Genomic DNA, 23,013 nt, shown 5'->3' on the forward strand with positions numbered 1-23,013 from the left:
ACACTCCCCCAACACCATATCACAAATGCATGTTAGTGACTTCCAAAGGAGCGGTCACTGCTGGTTGGCTACGTTTGGCTTCCTCTTGATTGCATAACTCTTTTTGCTGACAGTTGTGCAGACTCCCTTCTCTTTCTCACATCCTTCTCTCCTGCCCTGGAGTCACTTCTCCAAAAAAAAAAAAAACCAAAAAAAAAAAAAAATTCGACCACAGTCTCAGGATAGTACTTGATTCCTGTTGCATCCAAGACAGCGGGTGCACTCGTCAGGAATCCCCTCACTTACCCACCTCACTCCTCAGGGTCTAATGCCTGCTGGACCAGCCCCTCCCTTATCTAGAACACTCAGCACCTCCCTCATCTAGAGTGCTTAGTGCCCTGGCTTCAAGCTTCCTCCGTGCAGCCTCCAGTCTTCCCCTGCGCATGCGCTTCTTGCATTTCACACACTCACACTTTCTTCCCATGAGGCAAACATCTTTTTGCACTGCTGGGAAAAAAATAAAGGAAAAAAAATTAGCAAGGCCCCAATTAGAATCTAAGAAATTTCTGCCCAAAGCAGCCCACCACGCAGTTTGTTGTTTGTTTCTTCTTAGCAGTGTGATGTGTGCAGGCTTCTGCGGAATAGATACACACCACCAGGAAAGGAAATTTCCCATTCTCCTATTTATTAAACCTGAAGACTAAAATGTCAGAGAGCTATAGAAATATATTTCAAAATTCAAATATTAACTCGTACATAAATTGTACCAAAAAAGGGGATCTAGGTCAAGCCCTTTAAGCTAACAATGGAGAGAAAATCACCCCCCTACACACACACACACACACACACACACACACACACACACACTTAATTTGTGCATAGGGGAGGTGCTGACTGTACGAATGGCGTAGTTAAATAGTTAGCAAGGCATCAGACCATTAATTTCCACATTTTGTTTTGCCCCCTAGCTTTCACTGACCTCAGTGACTCTCTCCCTTGGGTTGCAGGAACATTCCTAAGTCAGGCTTGTATGAAAGACCTAGCCAGGTTCACAGCCCTTAGCAGGCCACTCCACACAGTCTCTCACTGAGTCTGTCTCTTTCACCTTTGTCTCTCTCAGCATGTCTCCCCAGCTCTGCAGCAGACACACATGCATTCATTCTGCCACAGCTTTGTGCTCTCATGAAGAGAAGTTTCTCTCGGACATACTTGCTTAGACAACCCACTGGAGCCTTTTCCCTCAGGAGTCTCATCTCTTTGGACTTTATGTACCAAAAGGAAGCTCACCAACCCTCTGCTACCATGTATACCAAAATTTCCCAGGCGCCTGTGGTTCGTGCTGCATACCAGTTGGCCTGGACCAGGGCCTGGCTCTCCCTTTCTCAGACAACCTACAGCCAAGACCTTTACTCCTTTGATTGTGTTTCTCCCCAAATCACACACTCAAAGCTTTCAGTCACCAGAAAGTCAATAGAACAATCCAACTTACCTGAACTCCTCTGAGTGCAGGGTTGTGAAAGTCTACTGAACATCTGGGTAACACTCCTTTACTAAATCGATACTGTAATATCAATACTTCATGAAATCAATCAATACTACTAAATCAATCAATACAATCAACACAGTACAGTAATTCATCAATGTTACAAAATATTCTCTGGCCATAGTTCCCTTCCCAATTACTCTAATTCACACTAATATGACACTAAGCTGAGTTTCCTGATGCTTAGAGCTGTCTAGGATAGAGCCCAAGGGCACTGCCATATTTTTTGCCCAGACTTTCTGTAGATACTCCCACCACCTTCGCATGACTTTGTTCTTATTTCAGAAGACTATTGCTCTGTTCTCTGAAATCACTCCAGCCACTGGAAAGCCAGACTTCCCTTGCTGCTCATCATGGTCCTTCAAGATTCCTGATAGAATGGATCCCAAGAAACTCTAATCTTCAGTGTTTCCTACAGGTATCATGATTCTCTCGTTCCAACCTATTGGTGTTCCCACTGGAATGGGGCGTGGGGCACTGGGCCTGTGATAGTCTACCAAGCTAGCCTGGCTCTGTTGAATGACAATTTCTTCTATGGAAGTAATCTCTTCTTACAGAGATTTCCAAACTTTTTTCTCTTAATTCCAGTATGAGTTCCTCTCAAAATTATTCTTGTACAATTCTCTGAGGAAGACAATCAAATATTAGAGCATAATGCTCATCAACTCTGCCTTCCAACGCAATGTGTAATTGGGAATAAAAGCCTAATCCCTTATGATGCTCTGTAAAGTTCTGTGGGCTCTACTTTCCTGTGTTCTCTCCCAACCCCTTCCTTCCTTTTCATCTTGCTTTACTCTCTGTCTTCAACCCTGGCCCTGGAACAGACTTGCATGCTCTCAAAAGTCTTTGTTTTGGGGGTGATTCCTCTCCATAGCACAGTCTCCTCTCTATCTGCCTGGGTACTTCCTTTCCTGCTTCAGTATTGGCTCAAAGGAGACATAGCAGCTGCTGTTTACCTCTCTGGTACCGTTTAATGCCACAGCACCATCTCTTCCTTCCATTCCAGATTAACTCCTCTACTTAACATTCGCTTCTTCTGCACAGAACCCATAGGCTTTTCACTGACCACACTGCAGCTTTGTAAGTTCCATGAAGACAGGGAGAGTTTTACAACTGTCTATGTCCTCCTGTACTTTATGCACAATACAATATACAATAATTCTTGGAAGCTAGTATTAACACAGTAAGTAGTTCTAAAATGAACGAATGAAGAAAGATTATTCATTAGAGCTGAGTGGCAATGTCTGTGTACCTGGCCATATGGTAATAGTATGTCTGTTTCAGAGTCTCCAAAGAGAGCCTCAGCTCTAAGCACTTCATTTGCTTACCAGGCCATTCTTGTTTTACAAATTTATATCCAAAAGAATTCTAAAAATGTTCACCTTCCTTTGTTTTGTAAGGATTTGGGCTTGCTCCAAGGTCCTTTCTGTCTTCGTGGATCACTTATAACATGACTTAATAAGCCAAAAGACTTTCAAGCAAATCAAAACCTTGAGGATTTCCTTGAAAATCCTGGTATTTCTGGATGACTGTGGTCCTTCTAAGAACATTAGAGAAATAACATGAATAGATAGATGTCTTCCATAGAGCACGCCTCTGTCCACTACTGCACTGGGTACTTTAAATATTCCAGATGTGACCGTGCACCACAATACAGTGTGTTCTCCTCACTTGCAAAGAGACACGGCGCTCAGACCCAGATATCATAATACTTGTTCTAAAAACTAAAGTTCTCATTGGTTAACAAACTTATTTCAAAAATGATTTGAGCTTCTACAACCTCCACAAAGTCATAAATTCTGGAGACCCTAAAGCCTCTCTCATCACTCGTTTCAATCCTCTAGTAAGCTCACAAGGATCATGGAGATTTAGATTGTCTTCATAAATCAGCAGACACAGGCCATGTGTTCAGTACTACATTAACTCATTGCAGAGCTAAAACTAAAGTTCCTGTATGAACATATGGCAGGGTTTTATCTATTAAACTATATTTCTATTCTACTCTATTCTATTCTATTCTATTCTATTCTATGATCTATTAAATTCATTTAAAAGTCAGACCCAAACTGTACAAGAAGCAATATTGTACCCAAGTAATCCACAAATACAGTGCAGCCAATCTTTTCATACATGTTAGAATAATACATAATTATAGGTAATTCGTATTCATGTTGGTTCCTAACAGAACATATGAGGAAGGAATGACTTAAGACTTTAGTCTTAAGGAAAGACTTAATGAATTTAGTAGTTTGAGGTATTCCGCTGTGTTATTGTTGATTGTCCATGAACAAGAACTGCAAAAATCCAGCCTGAAACACCAGTCCTCAGGAATAAACTAGAGCACAATATCTCTATGGTAACAAGTCAATAATTCAACCTTTCCCTGCTATTGCTACCAGTGCTCTCTGAAATAATGGACCACTCCAAGGAATATGAATGAAGAATATATTCTGTTGCCATAATGGACTGTGGATTAGTTACCAAGTGTTGGTGTGGTTGGTGTCTTTCATACTAGTGCATTTTGACAACACCTATTTTACAAGACCATTTTCCTGATAATGGAGCACCATAGCATCATATCCCAGTCCTCAGAAGAGGTAGGCAGAGTAGAGATTTTATAATTCTCTGAGTTTTCAGAAAATGATAAAATCCTACCAGATGTTCATTCGTGAACTTTAGTTTTACCTCAACGGTGAGTTAATTGATTTCCCATTCTAGCGCTCTTGAAACACAATAGGATCTCAAGTGGTTTTTAAGTAACACCATCACAGCAGCTAAAACAATATTTCTAGTACCCATTGTCCACTTTTTCATAAAATGAATGTCCTCAATCTAAAACAGACTCTTTGAGCTTCTGCTACCTCCTCTACAATTTCATTGTAATGTATCCCCTTTTTTGTGTCCAAATTGGTAGTGCCTCTCTCTAAGGGAATTGTTTCTGCTGGTTATGTGAGTGGAGGAGCCAGGATTCTGGGGTGACACAGATGTTCCAACATCACCTGAGAAGCATGGCATCTGTGCTATTTTATATTTTCGAGAAGTGTTACGTGTGCATCCGGATGTTTTGTATGTCTCTATAGACTTGGCTGTGGTCACATCCTTCTGTGAGTGTCAGAGGAGAGGCCAGAGGTAAACATTGGTCATTTTCCACTCCTGCTCCCCATCTTACTTTTAGAGATAGAGTCGCTCTACTCACTGTAACTGAATCCACCTATCTCCCCTGGGCCAGTGTTACATATGTATGACCAGACATTGAGCCACTATGACACATGAGCTTCTGCACTGGTGCTAAGAATCCAAACTACCTTAACTATGCTTACTCAGGGAACACGTTAACCTCTGATACATACAGCTACTCACTCCGCCAGTATTGCTTTTGAAGACACTGTATCCTCCTCCCAAGAATCATCGAACAAAGAAGAGGAGTCAGTACTATTTTGAGTCATGTTGGTAGAATAGTCAAATATCCAAATGATGCTAAGCTTGTTCCTTCCTAGAAAGATATAGTGAGGCAGTCATGGAAACTATGAAGAGTGGGTTACTCTCATGATACTTTAAAGTAGAGAGACTTTAACCGACCTGACGTGAAGCTTTAAGTGGCTTGTCATACAGCCATAAGGAACAAAACAACGGGGTGTGGCATTTCCAGAACAAAACATTTCTAGGCTACACATGCTATCTCAAGGGTTAAGATGGTTTTCATTTTATTTGGCTAGTTTTAGAATCAACGTCAGAAGCCTGAATGGGTAGCACAATACTAACTAGGCAAAGAGATGACTTTTAGTCTGGAACATTTTGGAAAGTCGAAAGCATCACTGACAAACATTAACAAAGAAGTCCATTCAAAGCAATATCTCCCCTTTGTGTACAAAGCACTAACATTATATGAGTCAGCCAGAGTTAGCATGATTTGCTTGGCATTCTTAGGTTACCCTAAGGAGACCCTTCTGGAATGTACACTTCCCCTAAGAGGAGGCCAGCCTTGGAGAACCTCGAAAATGAATGCAATGCTGTCTGCTATGAGAGATTTTCAACCAGAGTGTGTCAGAGAGCACATTGGCTTTCTTCCCTAAGAAGCCAACTCTGAGACAAGATTTCTCTCTTGAGGTGATGAAATTTAAGCCTCCCCAAACAGTACACAGAAGTGACTCATCATAAGATGGCAGCATAGAAACCCAGAGCTGTGTGAAGGGATTATTCTCCTGCGGGTCTGTGGTAATGAATCATCGATGTTTTTCCATCCTCTGCTCTTCTTCCCATTTGGGTAGTTCTCCCTGGGTGGAAGCCATTATGACCATTCCATAAACTAGAATTGGGAAATGTTTCCCTTGACGCAGATATTCGACTTAGAAAACTTCAAGAGCCCACACCAACATTTCAAAGTTGACTTCAATATTTTAGCTGCATTGAGCAATTTGGTTTCTCTAAGAAATTTTTACACACATGTCCACACACAAATATGGAGTACTGAAATTTCTTTTAAAAGTTCTCACAAAAACGAGTTAATTCTATGATGACTAAAAGCCTTTCAAAAATATGTTTTGTACGAGATTGGTGACTCGTGGCTGTCATTCCAGCACTTGGGAGAAAGAAGCAGGAGGGCTGAATTGAGAGGCCATCATGGTAATATAGCTAGATGGTGATTCATTCTCTCTCTCTCTCTCTCTCTCTTTCTCTCTCTCTCTCTCCATATCTGTTTGTATGTACAAATATGTACAGGTACATAATTTGATACAAAGACCAATAATAAATTTTGAATGTCAACATTTCCCATTTATTCTAAGTATATAAATTTGGATTTCTCGTAAGTAATTGGTAAGTTTGGGAGTCTGTACTGAAAGTTGAGTTTAAAGTTTCTTTTAAAGAAGAGAGAAAAGAAATGGCTAAACACTCTAAACACTGCCACCAGGGATGGAAAAGAGCTTGGCTAACGTACCTACATCTTTGGGGTCATCAAGTCTGGACATTTTCCTCTTTAAATGTATTCACAAGCTTCAGAAAATGATCTTCTTGGAGTGCAAGACTCACTCGATGCATTTTAGAGACAGTGGAATATTGCGGGGGTGGGGACAGGGGCAGAGAGGAAGATTGCTTTGCGTGAGTGAAGCAAATGCTTAGATTTTTGTCTATTTCATTTTAATATAAAACTGTGTACCTGGACTGAATCAGGAACAGGGTGAACCCAGCAAAACCAGCAGAGGGTCGGCAGATGACTCACAGGAACTGTGCTTCATTGACGGTCTGAAAGCCTGCTCTGAACCTCAGCTCAGCCACTAACTGATCCTGGGAGCTTGGTAGCACTTCTCAGAGGCTTAGCTTTTCATTTCTCATCCCCACAATGAAGAGTTTTGACAAAATGAACTAGGTGCAATGAATTCCCCTATCATATGCAAATTTCTAATGAAAGAAGTTGAAGCTGAGGAGAGAACACACTATGACTGACATTTACCTTCCTAGGAAAGGGAGCCAAGAGATCAGCATTAGGAAAAATAGCCCCAGGAGCTGGCATTTTTAAAATAAGTATCATGAGGTTCCATGGGGCTTCTTGGTACTTGGTAAAGAAGATAAAAGTTCTAAGGTTTATTCAAACAAAAATAATTCACCACTAGGCAGGAGCATTCACACACACACGCACACACACACACATGTACACACATGTACACACATGCACACACACACAGAGTGGTTGGTAAGAGAAAATTTGACTCAAGAATTGCAAATAACAATGCCAAGAAGTATATATTTTGAAAGATACTTGAATTTCTCAATTTCTGCATAATCTTGATAAATTATAATAGAGTTTTCAATATAGCTTTGAATGACTTAGTAATAGAAAATAATCACTAATATACAATAGTCTTAAAAGCATCACAGAGCCTCTCACACTAAGATGCTATGATGGTTAACCTCTATTGTCAATTTGATAGGATGTGAAGTCAGCATAGAAGCAATCCTCTGACACTCTTGTGAGGGAAACCTTAGATTTTACTAATATATATGGGAAATGCTCCCTAAGTGAGAGTAGCCTTATTCCAGGAACTGGAGAATCTGAATAGGATGGAAAAGTGCACAGAGAAGCTTCACTCGGCACTCTCAATGTCTTTACTGTGGATGTAGTGAGATCAGCTGTCTCCAGTTCCAGCTGCATGATGCCTCCACGAGATGTACCCTAAATCAAAAATACAAAGTTCACCTGGGCTTGCTTTTCTCAGGCATTTTGCTACAGCAATAAAACAAAAAACAAAAACAAAAACAAAAAAACTTATGTCTTCAAGGTTTTTCTTGACATTTCATAAAGATAAAGATGATGTGTTCAAAAAAAAAAAAAAAAAAAAGAAAAAAAAAGATGATGTGTTCACCGATAAAGAACATCCTTCCAGAGGCAGAAGGAATTTGTCTGAAGCTGCACGGGGGAAAGCCAGCTCTTGACTTACGTCACTTCCTGTCTTTTCAAGATGATTCCCAACCCCTAGTCCCTGACCACCCACGTGCATGCTCTTTAATCTTTCCAAGTTTTAGCTTCTACCATTGTAAAATGAGATTTCTACTTTCAGAAATTTACAGACATTAGAGACTGTGTCTAAAACGATGGCTAATTAAATACTATCAATTTCCTAACATTGCTGTGCTCACTTAAACTAAGTAGACAAGAGCACTCCTGGTTCCAACACTCACAGATTAACTCAAGCTTTGGTTAAGATGTATTTAAACTGATGAATGTGGACAAGTAAGATCCTGCATACACACAGGCTTTCAGTGTACTGGGAACCTAGTTCCTCAGTTCTGTTCTCCTTGTCAATAACAGATACAGCATCAAGCCACAAGTCCTTGCGACAGCCAATGCATAAAAACAAAACAAAACAAAACAAAAAACCCCTGAGCTCCACATGCACAAGTTGACAAAGATGAATGACCTTATGATGAGGATTCATGACGACTCATCTCAAGTTGATTATGAATAAATTCTTCTAGTGACAATCTGTAGTCCTAAATCAGATGTGGCTTATTGATATATATATATATATATATATATATATATATATATATATATATATATATATATATGTATGTATATATATATCACTCACAAATCATTGTATTATTATCTAATAGCCAAATTTATAAGTTATCAGTAATACAAAAATTTAGGAAGGAAGACAACTTGGATGACATTAGATCATTAGATTCAGGGATAACTACCACAGGAGTTATGACATCTCTGCATAGTGAACCAGGAATGGAGGTGTGTCTTGTATCTGAATTGGATGCAAGAAGGTCCCTGACAGACATTTGTTCAGTTGAAGTTCTCCGAGAGTTTGAATAGATCATGCGAAGTCACATGGCTGGTCCACACTAGAGGAGATCCTCAGTCATCATCCGTGAAAACACAATCTGCAGTCGAGATATGCACAGGAAAGACTGTTGTCAAGGTAGGGGCATCTTCTTTCAGCTGAACAAGGTTCATGGTGGGTGCATTCACAAGCCTCTACATTTAGCTTCTCATTTTAGGGGCTGCATCTAACCACCTCAAGTTGATCTTTGCTTCTTATCTTCCTTTCATTTCTTGAATCCAATCAGTCATCTAGTAAACATATCCAACAAAGTATCTAAGACAGATCCTTCCATTTTAATTCAAACTCTCAGCCTCTTCTCTGAATTATTGTACTGGCTTCAGGGCTCTATTGACTTTCAGAACGTCTTTCACCTACATCCAGACTGAGCACTGTTTGATACACAACAGCCTTATTTCCAACACTTAAAACAATAAAATAAAATTTCTTATTCTGACTTAGAGACTTAGAGTTTATGAAAAACTGGCTTTACGTTCATCTCCAAATTCTATCATTTTGAAGTAAAATTTTCTCTTTTGTTACATGTTTTCTTATTGCCTCTTTAACTTTTGTTTACAATTCCCCAGCCACCACCCATGAATGCAAACATCCCAGGCTCTATTTTGTTTTCAAGTTTCCACAATTGTTTTATTTATACTGAAATTATACCTTTGAATGTTAAAATCTTTTCTTCTAAAATCATTACACCTTCATTGTCTCAATCTCTGCACATTCTAACAGCTGCTAAGTGTACCAATACTCTGGAATCTATACCGGGGTTAATCAATTCCTCCAAATAATAGAACTGTAGATTTTCCTTCCCACTTAAACTATCACTATTCACTTTATTTGCTGGATTCCCCATTTAAATTTCTACTTTAGTTATTAAAATTTATTTACTGAAAATAGCTGTGTTCAGGCACCATTACCATTTATTCATCTCTATTTGGAACTTGTTTGTGCTAAAGCACTGAGATAAAATAATAAGAGTAATAGTGAATAAACAAAATCAAAATGGAAAATGTGACAATTGATAGTAAATATCTTAAATAATAAATTACAGAGTCTATAGGGCCTCGTATGCATAAGACTGTGGAACTTTAGAGCCTGCAGCTATGTATTTTTGAAAATTGTCTTTTCATATAATACATATTAACATCAGCTTCCCCCCTTCTACATTTCCCTTCCTCCCCTTTTCCCCAGATTCACTCCTTTTCCCTTTCCCCTCAGAAGAGATCAGTCCTCCCAGGCATATCTACCAAATATAACATAACCTAGCACAACACGTTACAGTGAGATTAGGCACCTTCCCTCATATTAAGGCTGAACCAGGTAATCCAGTCGGGAGCAAAGGGTCCCCAAGAGCATGCAAAAGAATCAGAGACATCTCCTTTCCCACTATTAGGAGTCCCACAAAACTCACTCTAAGCTAAACAGCCAAAGCGTTTATGCCAAAGACTTAGCATAGACCCAAGCAGGCTCTGTGACTGTCACTTCTCTATCTGTGAGCTCCTATGAGCCCTGTGGAGTTGATTTTGTGGGCCATGTTCTCCTGGTGTCCTTGACCCCTCAGCCCTCCTTCTCCTGTTCCTTGGGGTTCCCTGAGTTTTGCCTAATAGATGGCTGAACGTCTCTGCATCTGCTCCCATCAGTTGCTGGATTAGAGTAAGGCAATTCAATAGGAATTTTTGAGCATTTAGTTTGTATGGTTTCCTAAATAAGATTAGCCTTTGACTCTCTGGAGATGATAAATGAAAGGGTTGGTTTATTTTGCAATGACACATCAGTTATTTTTAAACTTTCTAAAATTAAAAAGTCAAATATTGGGCAACATGCCCTCTCTATGTCATCCTGGGACATTTTTAAGTTCTAAGAAAAGATATTTTTTTTATCTAGGCTTAATATACCTTTAATTAATTTGCTAATTACCTACAAATACATCAGTAGTTATGAAGTTACCAGATAACATTAATCATTGTTTAACTAACCTAGTTATCTTCTTTTCACTTATATTTTATTTAAATTCCTAAAAATACACTCTCCCTTAAATGCCTTTATATGAGTTAACTCAATAAACACACATGCATTTTTATCATGTTTATATGAAAATTGAAAGCTAACTGACCTTTTTGTTGAACAGTGTGAGGAAGGGGCAAACATTTCAATTCCTGGGTCAATCAACACTGAAATGTTTAGACAAAGAATTATCCATTGATTCAATGGCATGCATATTTCTTACCAAATTAACAGATAACAAATCAATAAAATGAACCTTATTGGAGATCAGAATATTCAAATTTTTACATTTATGTATGTGGTGTGGTGTGGTGCAGTGCAGGGTGTGTGTGTGTGTGTGTGTGTGTGTGTGTGTATACCTGAATATATGTATGGAGATCAAAATCTATCCTCATCTATTATCATGTGAAGTGTAGGGACTCAATTAAGGTTGTTAGGCTTGGTAGCAAGCATCTTTACCCATTCTGCCATCTCACCAACACATACTGAAACTAAAGCAGACTGCAGTAGCACATGCCTGCTATCCTGGCACTTGCAACACTTAAGTTGGAAGATTGGGAACACAAAACGAACCTCAGCTGCATAGAAAGATCCTTTAGTGGGGCCCTGTCAGATTTCCCCCCTTTATGTTAGCATGTCTATTGCTATTGCACTAGTTTGGCTCTTGTTTCAGCAGCCATATTTTTGAAGTATCATGGGTGAAGCTTCCCTACAATTTTAGAGGAATCAATCTCAGAACAGATTCTCTGTTCCTCTGGCTCTGACAATCTTCCTGTGTTCATCTAACATGTTCCTTGAAAGTTGGGTGTGGTATGCTGTAAAATTAGGGCTAAGAACCCCACCATTAGCTGTTCTCTACATTGTAAACAGTTATAGTTTTCTGTAATGATGTGTCTTTAGAAAAGCCAAGGGTTGTTTTGTTTTTGTTTTTGTTTTTTATATTAAGGTTGAGAGCTTCACTCATCTGAGGACATACAGATAAGTATTTAGAATGCAGCTAGGGATTGCTCTGGTTTAGTAAAGTGCTCATAGTGGGTTCTTCTCTTCGATCCATGATCTCACTAGCCACAGATAGTTGGCTACATTTCCAGTACTGGATGTAGTTTTCCTCCTGTGGACCATGCCTTATATCTAACCAGACAGCTGTTGATTACGGCTAAGATATGAGTGCCACTACTGGACCCTTAGGGACATCTTACCATGCTAGTCATTGTTGAAGATCATATGACTCACAGCTGAATAGAAGTATCTTGTGCTTCTTCCCCTAGCAGCTTACAGGGCACCTTTCAGTGCTACTAAATCTAGTCCTGCAAGAGGTTTTGAGTCAAGGCCAGTTTGCATCATCTAGGTTCTGTGTGTGAAGTGCATGATGCTTTCAGCAATAAGGACTTACCTTCAACTCCCAAGAGGTAACTAAAGGCAACAGCAAAAGCCGGCATTGTTTGGGGAGTCTCTTAGACTCACTAATCAGCAACTAGAAAGGGGATTTCTCATGCCTGGTACTGGAATGATATTTTAGTTACTCTGACTCTTGAAGGGATTATTTTCAGACTAAATGAATTAACACCATTTATGCTCTATATGTGTGCATATATATATATGTGTGTGTGTGTGTGTGTGTGTGTGTGTTTAATATATATGGCTTTTTCAAACATCCTCAAAATGATTTTTCTCTTCTCCTGCCTCTCCTTCTGAGTTGACCTCCCATTCTCCTTTCCAGTTTAAACCCCTCCCCCTTTCTCATTTCTCCCCTCAGAGCACTCATATCCCCCATTACCCTCTCTAACCCCTCCCCCACACATACACAGACACTTGCATGACGCCATTTTACTTTCCAGGTGTCTGTTTTAGAAATGGTAATTCAAAAAAATTCCTCAAATTTGGTCATATAAAATACCTGAAATTGTGTATAATAAAAAGGATGATGTTTGTTAATTAAAAATAAATCCATTTATGGTGAGTAATCCGTCATGCTCTGCCTTCTGAACAGCGGTTGCTCATTAACTCAGCCTGCCCGACCTTCACAGAGGCCTCTGTATAAATGCCAGTAGCATGGCTTCTCCCTGCCCATTTAGAACCATGGCTTTCCTCCCCATAGAAGCAATAATGCACAACACTAACAGTAAAGAAACTGCTTTACTTCCAGGTTCCTGAAAGAAATACATGCAAAAAGAGGCGGAGAGGGTGTGCACTGAAGAACAGCACATGCCCAGAATTTCATTTCCCTCGTCAACTATGAATGTAAATTGAATATTTAAAAAAAGAAACTCAAGGGTTTGAAATTTTCTGATTTCTTTTCTATCTAATGCATTGATTATGGACTGTCCTTGGCCTATGTGTGTTTCCAGATATCAACTGATTTTTCCCCCTAAATTTTTAGGTCCCATTTTGTATCTGTCATTCCCTGCTTGATTCATCATGGTCCTAACAAGTCCTAACAAATAGAAGTGGTGGTTTCCTGAAAATTGCCTCAGATGTTTTTAAAAGATACAGAGATTCTTTAGAGCTTGCAAAGGTTTAAACAGTGGCCATTTCTTTCCCTGGGTAGTGAGTCATAATTAGTCAACAGTTTTCAAAGTAGAAATCTTTTTCTCTGTCTCCTAAGTAACCTGCATGATCTAAGACCTCATTGTTGCCTATAAAGAAATGTCAAGTCAGGGCACCAAAGGGCAACATGAACTTAGCATTTTTTTATTTGGATAGAAATCCCCATGGTCTTGAAAACAGTGAACTTAAGGACACCGAATTTGGTCAGAACAAGAACCGACGCAATTAAATTGAGCAGGAAAATAACAAGGCAGGGCACAAGCATGAGGTGTCAAAGGGCAGGATGACTTCCAAGAGCTAACAGGACCTTTGAAACTAGGGGTCATGAAGCAACAACATCTCTGTTTCTAACTTGCTGCTGCTACCTCTACTCAACATGGGTTTGGGGAACTGCTGTGGTCAGTGCTGACCCGCAGCTGGTGTGAGGCTTTTACTACTGAAACTCAGAACCTCACCGTGCTTTCTTACTGCAGTCTCTGTGAGGAGATCGATTCTGTTCACTCCATACACAAAGTTGTGTGCCAGAAGCACATCTGAACCCGAGATGCCTCAAAGCCACTGAATCTGGATGACTAAAATCAAGCTACAAAATAAAATGTTTAGGGTATCTCTCTGTCTCTGTCTCTGTCTCTGTCTCTGTCTCTCTCTCTCTCTCTCATGTGTGCGGTGTGTGTGAGAGAGAGAGAGAGAGAGAGACAGAGACAGAGACAGAGACAGAGACAGAGACCCTAAACATTTTATTTTGTAGCAGAGAAAGAGAGAACGCCTCTGTGTGTGTGTGTCCATGGAGGCTAGAAGGGTGGTAGGAGGGGAAGAAGCCAAGCCACAAGGGGTTTGCATACCATGGGGTTAGGTCTCAGGCACACAGCATGCTCAGAAATCCCAGTGGAGATCTTGGGGGAGATCTCTGAGCTTTTCAAGTCTTTCTCCACCAGCCCAGATTCATTAACACAGCATTTCTCCCTCAACATAATGCAAGTCATCTGGTTCAGAGTTGTCTGGTTTTGGAGAGCAACCCCTGCTAGGGAGTTTATCTGTAGTTGAAGGGACTTGAGACTGTCTGTATTGGAAGCCATTGCCTGGTCAAGCTTGTCTTGGCAGTCTCCAGTAAGCTGGTTGTGTCTGGATGAAGGCAGCTGTCGTGGCTTCAAGAGATCCAGGAAAGATGGTGGGTGCTATTCCTTCCAGCAAAGGAAGGAACATCTCTTGTCTCCATCTTGCCTAGAGCAGCATCTGCCTTCCTTTCCTCATAGAGATAAACAGGTGGTATAGTCACCACAGGAATGCAAAATTCTGGCAGGTGAATGTCTGCCCAGGGGGTTATTTTATTTTCCTTATACCAGAAGAAGAGAGAGGATAATGCACACATTAAGCCTATAACAGTTTGGTTGGCAGCACATCAAGTGGTCTGTTGGTATAAGCCTAGGAAAAAGGCACAGGGTAGTTGTTAGAGTAATCTTAATCCCGGGTTGGCATTCTTGAAAGGGGAATCAGGTGACTTCCACCTGTGCTGCAGTAAGGAAAGCAGAAAGGGATGGAGGTGACTTATCTCATCTGCTTGAGGTAGCTGAGAGAGGAAAAGGCACAATACTTAGGTATCTGGAATAGACAGTAACAGCTTGCCTGTGAAAAATAAACTGTCTGAAGTAGGTGACCTTATTTTTATTAATTGAATATTAAATAATATTTGTTAATGTAGTCCTTTTGACCTGTGGGATGTAGATCCAAGGTGATTCTCTGAAGCGTAAAAGAATTTTTAAGTTTACAAAAGTAGATAAACTTTAGATATGTCAGTATTACCACTGTTTGCAATCTATATACAATTTTGGGTTAAAACCATGAATATTCTTTTAGGTATTCCTATTATTAGAGAAGAATAAGCATTTAAACAAAACTTAGACAAAGAATCACAAAAATTTTAAGTTTGGGGTGGGCTGTATTGTCCTAGCCATGCCATCTCAAATCTTAGCAGTGAACCCCTGCCTGTCATTCCTGAAATTTGGGTCTTACAACTCTATGATGGCTAGCACGTGTAGTCAGCCCTGAGGATTCAACTTGGCAGTGTGCATCTGGTGAGGCCAACAGTCTGGCTGGTCTGATGGGTCCCTGGGATCCTTTTCATTTAGATGCCAAGACTCGGGGAAGAGCCTGCTCTGCTTCTGCTGTCAGTGGTGCAGGTGCCCACCAGGCAGGCAGGTCCCTCTTCCCTACATGTGCACATGTGCATACTGGATGTGCCTTGCCCACTGGCCATGCACCAAAATAGCCCAGCAGGTGGCAGCAGGAGGGGTGCAACTCTGTCTCTTTGACCCCTGAAAAGTAGAAAGGGAGAGGGAGACAGGCATAAGCACTTGGTAGCATCCCACTGTCCAGGAGGGAGTAGGGCGGGGGTTGGGACTCCTTAGCCAGAGGGTACAGCAACTCTTGTCTCAAGTCCAAAGCCCCAAAGGCATCAGTGTGTTTGGCTAAAGCATCTTGAAGTCTGAGGTGTAGGGAGAAATCTGTTTAAAATGGTAGTTTGATTTTGTGAGGATCCAGCCCTGGTGTGGTGATCATCAACTGGAAATGTCCAGGAATCCTAAACAGAAAGGGAAGGCAGAGCTCGTTCAGGGACCGAGGGGTGCCCTATCTGCTCTCCCCTGGTTGGAGGAGGCCAGTGGGTTATGAGGCTCTTCCTCTATTTTCTTGGTAAGTTCTTAGAAAGTGTAGCTATGTGGGTCAGAGGAAAGAGAAGCAGGGAGCTCTCTCTTCACCTTGGCAGAGGGAGGAGGGATAGGAGAAGTCATGAGTTGGCTTGGTGATGCCCTTATGTTTGTAAGGACACCCTGAGGTGCAGAGGCAAGAGGAAACTGGTGGGGGAGGCCACAACCTGTTGTGGTGGTAAGTCCACTTTCATAATGGAGTCCTGCCAAGTGCAGGAGCAGGGAAAGATGGGAGCCCATATGACATTTTGAAGATTTTACTAGGACCTGTATTTTTTTTAATCTGAGGGGGTGTTGGCTGAGCAAGTATCTCTGTAGTAGGACATTAAGCTCTTTGAGTATGTGCCCGTTAATGGTGTACGTGGATAAGGATTTAAATTAGGCCCATATCTGTCACATCCACAGAAGTCAACATGGACCAGAGATCTCAAAGTAAAACCCTACACACTGAACCTGCCAGAAGAAACATGGCAGTATCCTCCCAGACACACGGACTGAGAAGGGCTTTGTAAAATGTACCCCCTTTGCTTAGCAATTGAAGTTAAAAATTGACAAATGAACCTCATAATTGAAGAGCATGTGTGAGCAAAGAAACAATGGCGTAAACAGGAAGCCCATGGAGTAAAAGAAAGTCCCTGCCAAACGTGTGTCTGATAAAGGATTCATATTCAGAAAATACAAAGAACTCAAGAAACAAAGAATCAAAACCAAACCTAAAACCCCAGGCCACTTAGGGAATAGGCTGTGGATCTGAAGTGTCACAAAAGAAGATATGAAGATGACTAGCTTTAAATTTATTTGCTCTTGCAAAATAAACTTCTGTATTAGTCAGGGTTCTCTAGAGTCACAGAACTTATGGACAGTCTCTATATAGTAAAGGAATTTATTGATGACTTACAGTCGGCAGCCCAATTCCCAACAATGGTTCAGTCGCAGCTGTGAATGGAAGTCCAAGGATCTAGCAGTTACTCAGTCTCACGCAGCAAGCAGGCGAAGGAGCAAGAGCAAGAGCTCTTTAAATTTATTTGATATCTGAGAAAACAGGGAGGCAGAGATTAAAACTCCTATAGTCTTTCAACTTGTGCCAGTCAGAATAGCCAAGATCAACAAAACAAGCACCAACAAATGCTGAGAAGAAAACAAGATGCTCATTCACTCTTGGTGGGATTGCACACTGGTGCAGCTACTATGGAAACCACTACGGAGGATTCTTTAAAAATCAGGAATAGATCTATCATCTGGACAGCTGCTGTCTAAGATGAGGTCTCTTGTAGCCCAGGCTGGCCTTGAACATTCTATACAGCCAAGAATAACCTTATTCTTCTAAATATCCTGACTCTACTTCCCAACTTCTAGGATCATAGCCCTATAATATCATATGTGGTTTTATGGTAGTACCCAGATATTAAACCCAGGGGCTCATGCACAGGAGGCAAGCACCTGCCAACTGAACTACATCCCAAGACCAGCAGATAGATCAGACATATTTTAATAGAAGAAATTATTTTGCTGGCTGTACATTGCAGATGGTACCCATGAATATTTACTCAATAAATGCACACTATATCAACTGTGTGTGTGTGTGTGTGTTTGTGTGTGTGTGTGTGTGTGTGTGTGTGTGTGTTTAGCTTGGGTAGGGAACTTATGCTAAAGGGTAATCAGAATGTCTTTACTGTTGTTTGGCTGATCATGACGTAGGACTGGAACAATTTCTACTTTATTCCTTCTTGACAAAGACTGGAAGTGTCTTTTCTTCTGTCTGATACTTTTTCTGAATTCTCCTCTCCTGAATCCCCAGTCAGTCTTTATCGGTCTAACCTTTCCATGTCTGTAGTTTTTTTTCCAAATGTTTCTTACAACACAAAATAAAAATAAAAATAAAAAAGCCTAAAACTGGGCTTTCCTAATGTAGACCATAAACATCCCATGTACTAAGTCTGGAATAAACAATTCCTTTCTTGTGCTGGAGTACTCTGACCTCCACACATCCAGTAGTAACACCTCTGTGTAGATGGTGGTGTTTATTAAGACATCACATGGAAAACAGATGGTGACAATCTAATCTCCAGTGACTGCTCAGCATGACCCTGTCATCACCAAGTACACAGTTTCATTAATCTCACTTTGGGCACCAACTGTGCAACATCCCATTTCTGGGACATCCGTTTATTCTGTGAACTTCTCAGAGTTTCTCTGAAGAAAACCACAATCATCTTCACCCGGTAATGAGCACCTGAGAAAGTCTGAGAAGTTCATCAGACAGATAGCAATTGCACACACAAATAAAACAGGGATCAGTAAAATTATTTACAGAGATGAAAAAATACTTTTCTCCATGTTTCATGATATATTCATTTCATTTTTCTCTTATTAGAAAAAACTGATTGATGTTTTTAACATACAGAAAGTAAAAATAAATCATTTTGACAGTTCATATTATTGGCTTTACTTGGTCTTTTAAAGACAGTTTTAATTTATTCTTTGAAATTTTCATATATTTTAACAATGCGACATCATAATATCCATCTACTACTACCTCCTTCCAGCTCTGCCTGGTGTTTTTCCTTCATCTCCTCTCAACCATATGTCCCTTTTATTGTTATTTTTAAATCTTTTGAGTACAGCCAGGTGGTGGTAGTGTACACATTTAATCATAGTAATTGGGAGGCAGATGCAGGTAGATGTCAGAGTTAGGGGCCAGCCTCATCTACCCACAAAGTTCCAGGACAGCCAGGGTTACACAGAGAAACCCTGTCTCATAAAACAACAACAACAACAACAACAAAACAAACAAACACACAAACACAAACAAACACAAAATCCTGAGTCCAATCAGCATATATGATGTTAGAAAACATGAAAAATTTTGAACAGTGTGCTTTGTACTTCTGTCCCTCACTCCCTGGCCTCTTACAACCCTTGTCTACTCGTAGCCTACCCTTCGCAGATTCTTTGATCTTTAATGTCGCATGTGACTATAAGTTTGATAGATGAATGATAGAAATACTTGGTCAGAATTTCCAAAAACTAAAAGACAAAAGATTTATGTCATATGAAAAATAATGAGATATGTTTTTTATTTTACTCTGTTTAGTTATTATCTCTTAGAAGCTTGTTCTTCTCTCATGTGCGAATATGTGTGTTTGTTTAAATAGTTATTGGAAGTTATTTACTTTACATCCTGCTCACTTCCCCCTCCTATCATCCCCCTCCTACAATCCTTATCCCATCCCCTACCTTCTCCTCTGAGCAGGAAGCCCCTCACCCCCGCTGGGATTCTCCTCACCCTAGCACATCAAATCTCTGGGGAGTTACGTGCTCTCCCATTGAGGCCAGGCATGGCAGTCCAGTTAGAAGAACATATCCCAAAGACAGACAATGGCTTTTGAGCTAGTCCTGCTCCAGTTGTTCAGGACCCACTTAAAAACAAAGCTGCACATCTGCTACATCTGTGGTTGTGGGAGGCTTAGGTCCAGCCTGTGTATGCTCTTTGGTTGGTGGTTCAGTTTCTAAGAGCCCCAAGGTTCATGTTAGTTGACTCTGTTGCTTTTCCTGTGGAGTTTCTGTTGGCATTTAGTCTAGGTTCTGCCCCCACAGTTACCTGGCAACAGCCAAGTGTGCCTTACTCACTATAAAAGGGGCAGCTTGTCCCCTACTCTCTTGATACGTTGCCCTTGCTCCCATTCCTTACCTTCTCTCTCCTCATTTCCTTCCTCCACTCTCTCCATGTGCTCATGGCTGGCCTCTATGCCTCTACTCTGTCTCTCACTACCTTTCTCTGTATCTACTTCCTCAACTCCCCTCCTCATGCCTTGAATAAACTCTATTCTAATACTATCCCAATCATGTGGCTGGTCCCTTAGGGAGAAGGATGCCTCAGCATGGGCATACAGAGGCACCCCTTTCCTTCATATATTACTGCACCTCCACCAAACATATTCTGCCTCTCCTTATCTTTCTATAAAACACAGCAGTTTCTATTCCCTTCAGTGCTGCAATCCTTCCTCCTATTCCTCCATAAGGGTCCCCAAGCTCTATCTACTGTTTGGCTTTAGGTGTTTGCATCTGTCTGTCTGAGTCAGCAGCTGGGTGTAGCCTTTCAGAGGATAGCTATTCTAGACTTCTGTTTGTAGGCCTAACAAAGTATCATTAATAGTATCAGGGGTTGTTGGTTGTCCATGGGATGGGTCTCAACTTGGGCTGGTTATTGGTTTGCCATTCCCTCAGTCTTTGCTCCATCCTTTTGTCCCTACTTTTCTTTCAGACAGGATAAATTTGGGGTTGAAAGTTTTGTGGGTAGGTTAGTGCCCTTATTGCTCCACTGAGGTTCCTGCCTGCCTACCGGGGGTGGTCTCTTTAGGTTCCATATCCCCAATGCTGTGAGTCACAGCAAAGATCACCCCACCTCCCTTATCCCAGTCACATGCTGGACATGTCAGCTCAGGCTCTAAGATCAACAATTTACAAACAAGACCTCATGAAACTGAAGAGCTTCTATAAGGCAAAGCACACTGTCAATAGGACAAAATGTCAATCCAAAGATTGGGGAAGGATCTTCACCAACCCTACATCTGACAGAGGGTAGTATCCAAAATTTATAAAGAATTCAAGAAGTTAGACACCAACAACCCAATAATCCTACTTTCAAAAATGGGGCACAGAGCTAAACAGCGAATTCTCAACAGAGGAATCTCAAATGGCCAAGAAGGTTTAAAGAAATGTTCAGGGAAATGCAAGTCAAAACAATTATGAGATTCACTATTACACCCATCAGAATGACTAAGATAAAAAACTCAAGAAATAGCACATGCTGGCAAAGATGTGGAGCAAGCAGAACACTCTTTCATTGCTGGTGGAAGTACAAACTTGTACAAACTTGGCAGTTTCTCTGAAAGGTTGGAATAGTTCTACCTCAAGACCCAGCTATACCACTCCTGGGCATACAATCCAAAATATGCTTCACAATTCCACAAAGACACTCTTGTTCAACTATGTTCATAGCAGCTTTATTCATAATAGCCAGAAACTGGAAACAACCTAGATGTCTGTCAACTGAAGAATGGATAAAGAAAATGTGATGCATCTATACACTGGAATACTATTCAGCTATTAAAAACAAAGACATAATGAGTTTGAAGGCAAATGGATGGAACTTGAGAATATCATCCTGAATGAGGTAACCCAGACCCAAAAGGACATGTACTCATTTATAAGTTGATATTAGCCATAAATTATAATATACCCATGATATAATCCATGGACCCAAAGAAGCTAAACAAGAAGGAAGGCACAAGTGAGGATGCTTGAATCTCACTAAGAAGAGGAAACAAAATAATCATAAGAGGCAGACTTAAGGAGAGAGGGGATGACTTTGGGAGAGGGGATGGGCCTGGGAATGGAGAGAGCTCAGATCAGATTTGGGGAAGGACAGGAGAAATGGCCAGATAGCTACGAGAATCAATGGAAATCTGCAACTGACTGGAGTCGGGACGTAGGGGACTTACTCTTTTCTAATGAGGGAAAGGGAGTAAATTTAGATGGGAAGGGAGGTTTGGCAGAACTGGTAGGAGTACATGGAGAGAAAACTGTAATCAAGATATAGTATATGAAAAAGGAATCTATTTTCAGTAAAATTAAAAACTAAGATAAAATATGTAAATTTTCTTCCAAAAACATTAATTTTTTAAAAATTGTGTCCTCCAGAGTCTCTCTGACCTGCTCCACCAGCTGAGAAGCAAGTTCGTGAGCACATGGGGTGGGGCTCACTCCACACAGAAAGGGCCACAGCCTTGATGCTCTCCAGTACTGTCATCATGGGATCTGGCTCTGTTAGGAAACCAGTGACACAGTCACAGAGTAAGAACATATATTACCTTTGTTGGCCATTGACTCCTTAATTTTTACCTAAATAGCATTAAATATATTCTTTCCAAGTTCTGGCAAGATTAGAATGCTGATTCATTCTCTCTCTCTCTCTCTCTCTCTCCCCCTCCCCCTCCCCCTCCCCCTCCCCCTCCCCCTCCCCCTCCCTCTCCCTCTCCCTCTCCCTCTCCCTCTCCCTCTCCCTCTCCCTCTCCCTCTCCTCCCTCTCCCTCTCCTCCCTCTCCCTCTCCCTCCCCCTCTCCCCCTCCCCCTCCCTCCTCCCCCTCCCCTTCCCCCTCTCCCTCCCTCCCTCCCTCCCTCCCCCCCTCGACCTCTTGTGCACAGCAGCTGTCCTCAGAGGCAAAAGGACAAGAGAGTTGAACTTGAGCTCAGTCTTTTCCTACCAAATACACGCGAATCACTTGTCAAAGCACAAGTCAGTTAGCTGGTTTTGTGCTCGTTCTGCTATTACTTATTATCCCCAAAACATTTATCAAACACTTCTCTCCACTGTCTACTCTCTAGAATCTGAAGCAAGCCTGTCTTGCCAGGCACACACTCATTCCATCCTTTAAATGACTATTGCTGATGAATATATAATCTCTGTCTTTGGCTCCCCCAGATTTTAGATAAGAGAAAGGACATAGTTCAAGTGGTCCTGTTTCTCTTTCCTTCTATGCTACAGATCTTGCCCTACATCACAACCCTTCTTCCAAATGTCTTAGGAATCTTAAATCTCAACAGAACATGCTGCTATTCACAGAGAAGGAAGTTGTGCTCCAAATTCTGACTCCTATGAATGCACCATGGGGAACGACTCTAGTCACATCCTGTCGCACTGGAAACCCACACAGAGCAAGGTTAGCATCAGATTCTAATGATGTCACAAGAGCCTTAATTATTCCACAATAGTTGTTCTGACCCCAGCGGTACAGATGGCAGTGATACAGCATAGAAACCTTTATCCCCAGAGTCTCCCAGAGACAGATGGTAGGGGTGGGGGTATCTTTGTATGTGAAGAGATCTGCCACTC

The 23,013-nt window shown here is 41.0% G+C and overlaps 1 long non-coding RNA gene across 1 annotated transcript; it reads right to left on the minus strand.

Annotated features, from left to right (window-relative positions):
• Nucleotides 1-8,623: 8,623 nt before the first annotated feature.
• On the minus strand, nucleotides 8,624-22,703 carry 1700030L20Rik (RIKEN cDNA 1700030L20 gene). The gene is made up of 5 exons (NR_040592.1): nucleotides 22,313-22,703; nucleotides 21,834-21,944; nucleotides 17,017-17,150; nucleotides 10,979-11,036; nucleotides 8,624-8,914 (listed from the first exon to the last, which is right to left on the minus strand). It is a non-coding gene; the product is annotated as an RIKEN cDNA 1700030L20 gene (long non-coding RNA).
• Between the last annotated feature and the right edge of the window lie 310 nt (nucleotides 22,704-23,013).

This window comes from Mus musculus, chromosome 3 (assembly GCF_000001635.26).
Source record: "Mus musculus strain C57BL/6J chromosome 3, GRCm38.p6 C57BL/6J".
NCBI lineage: Eukaryota > Metazoa > Chordata > Mammalia > Rodentia > Muridae > Mus > Mus musculus.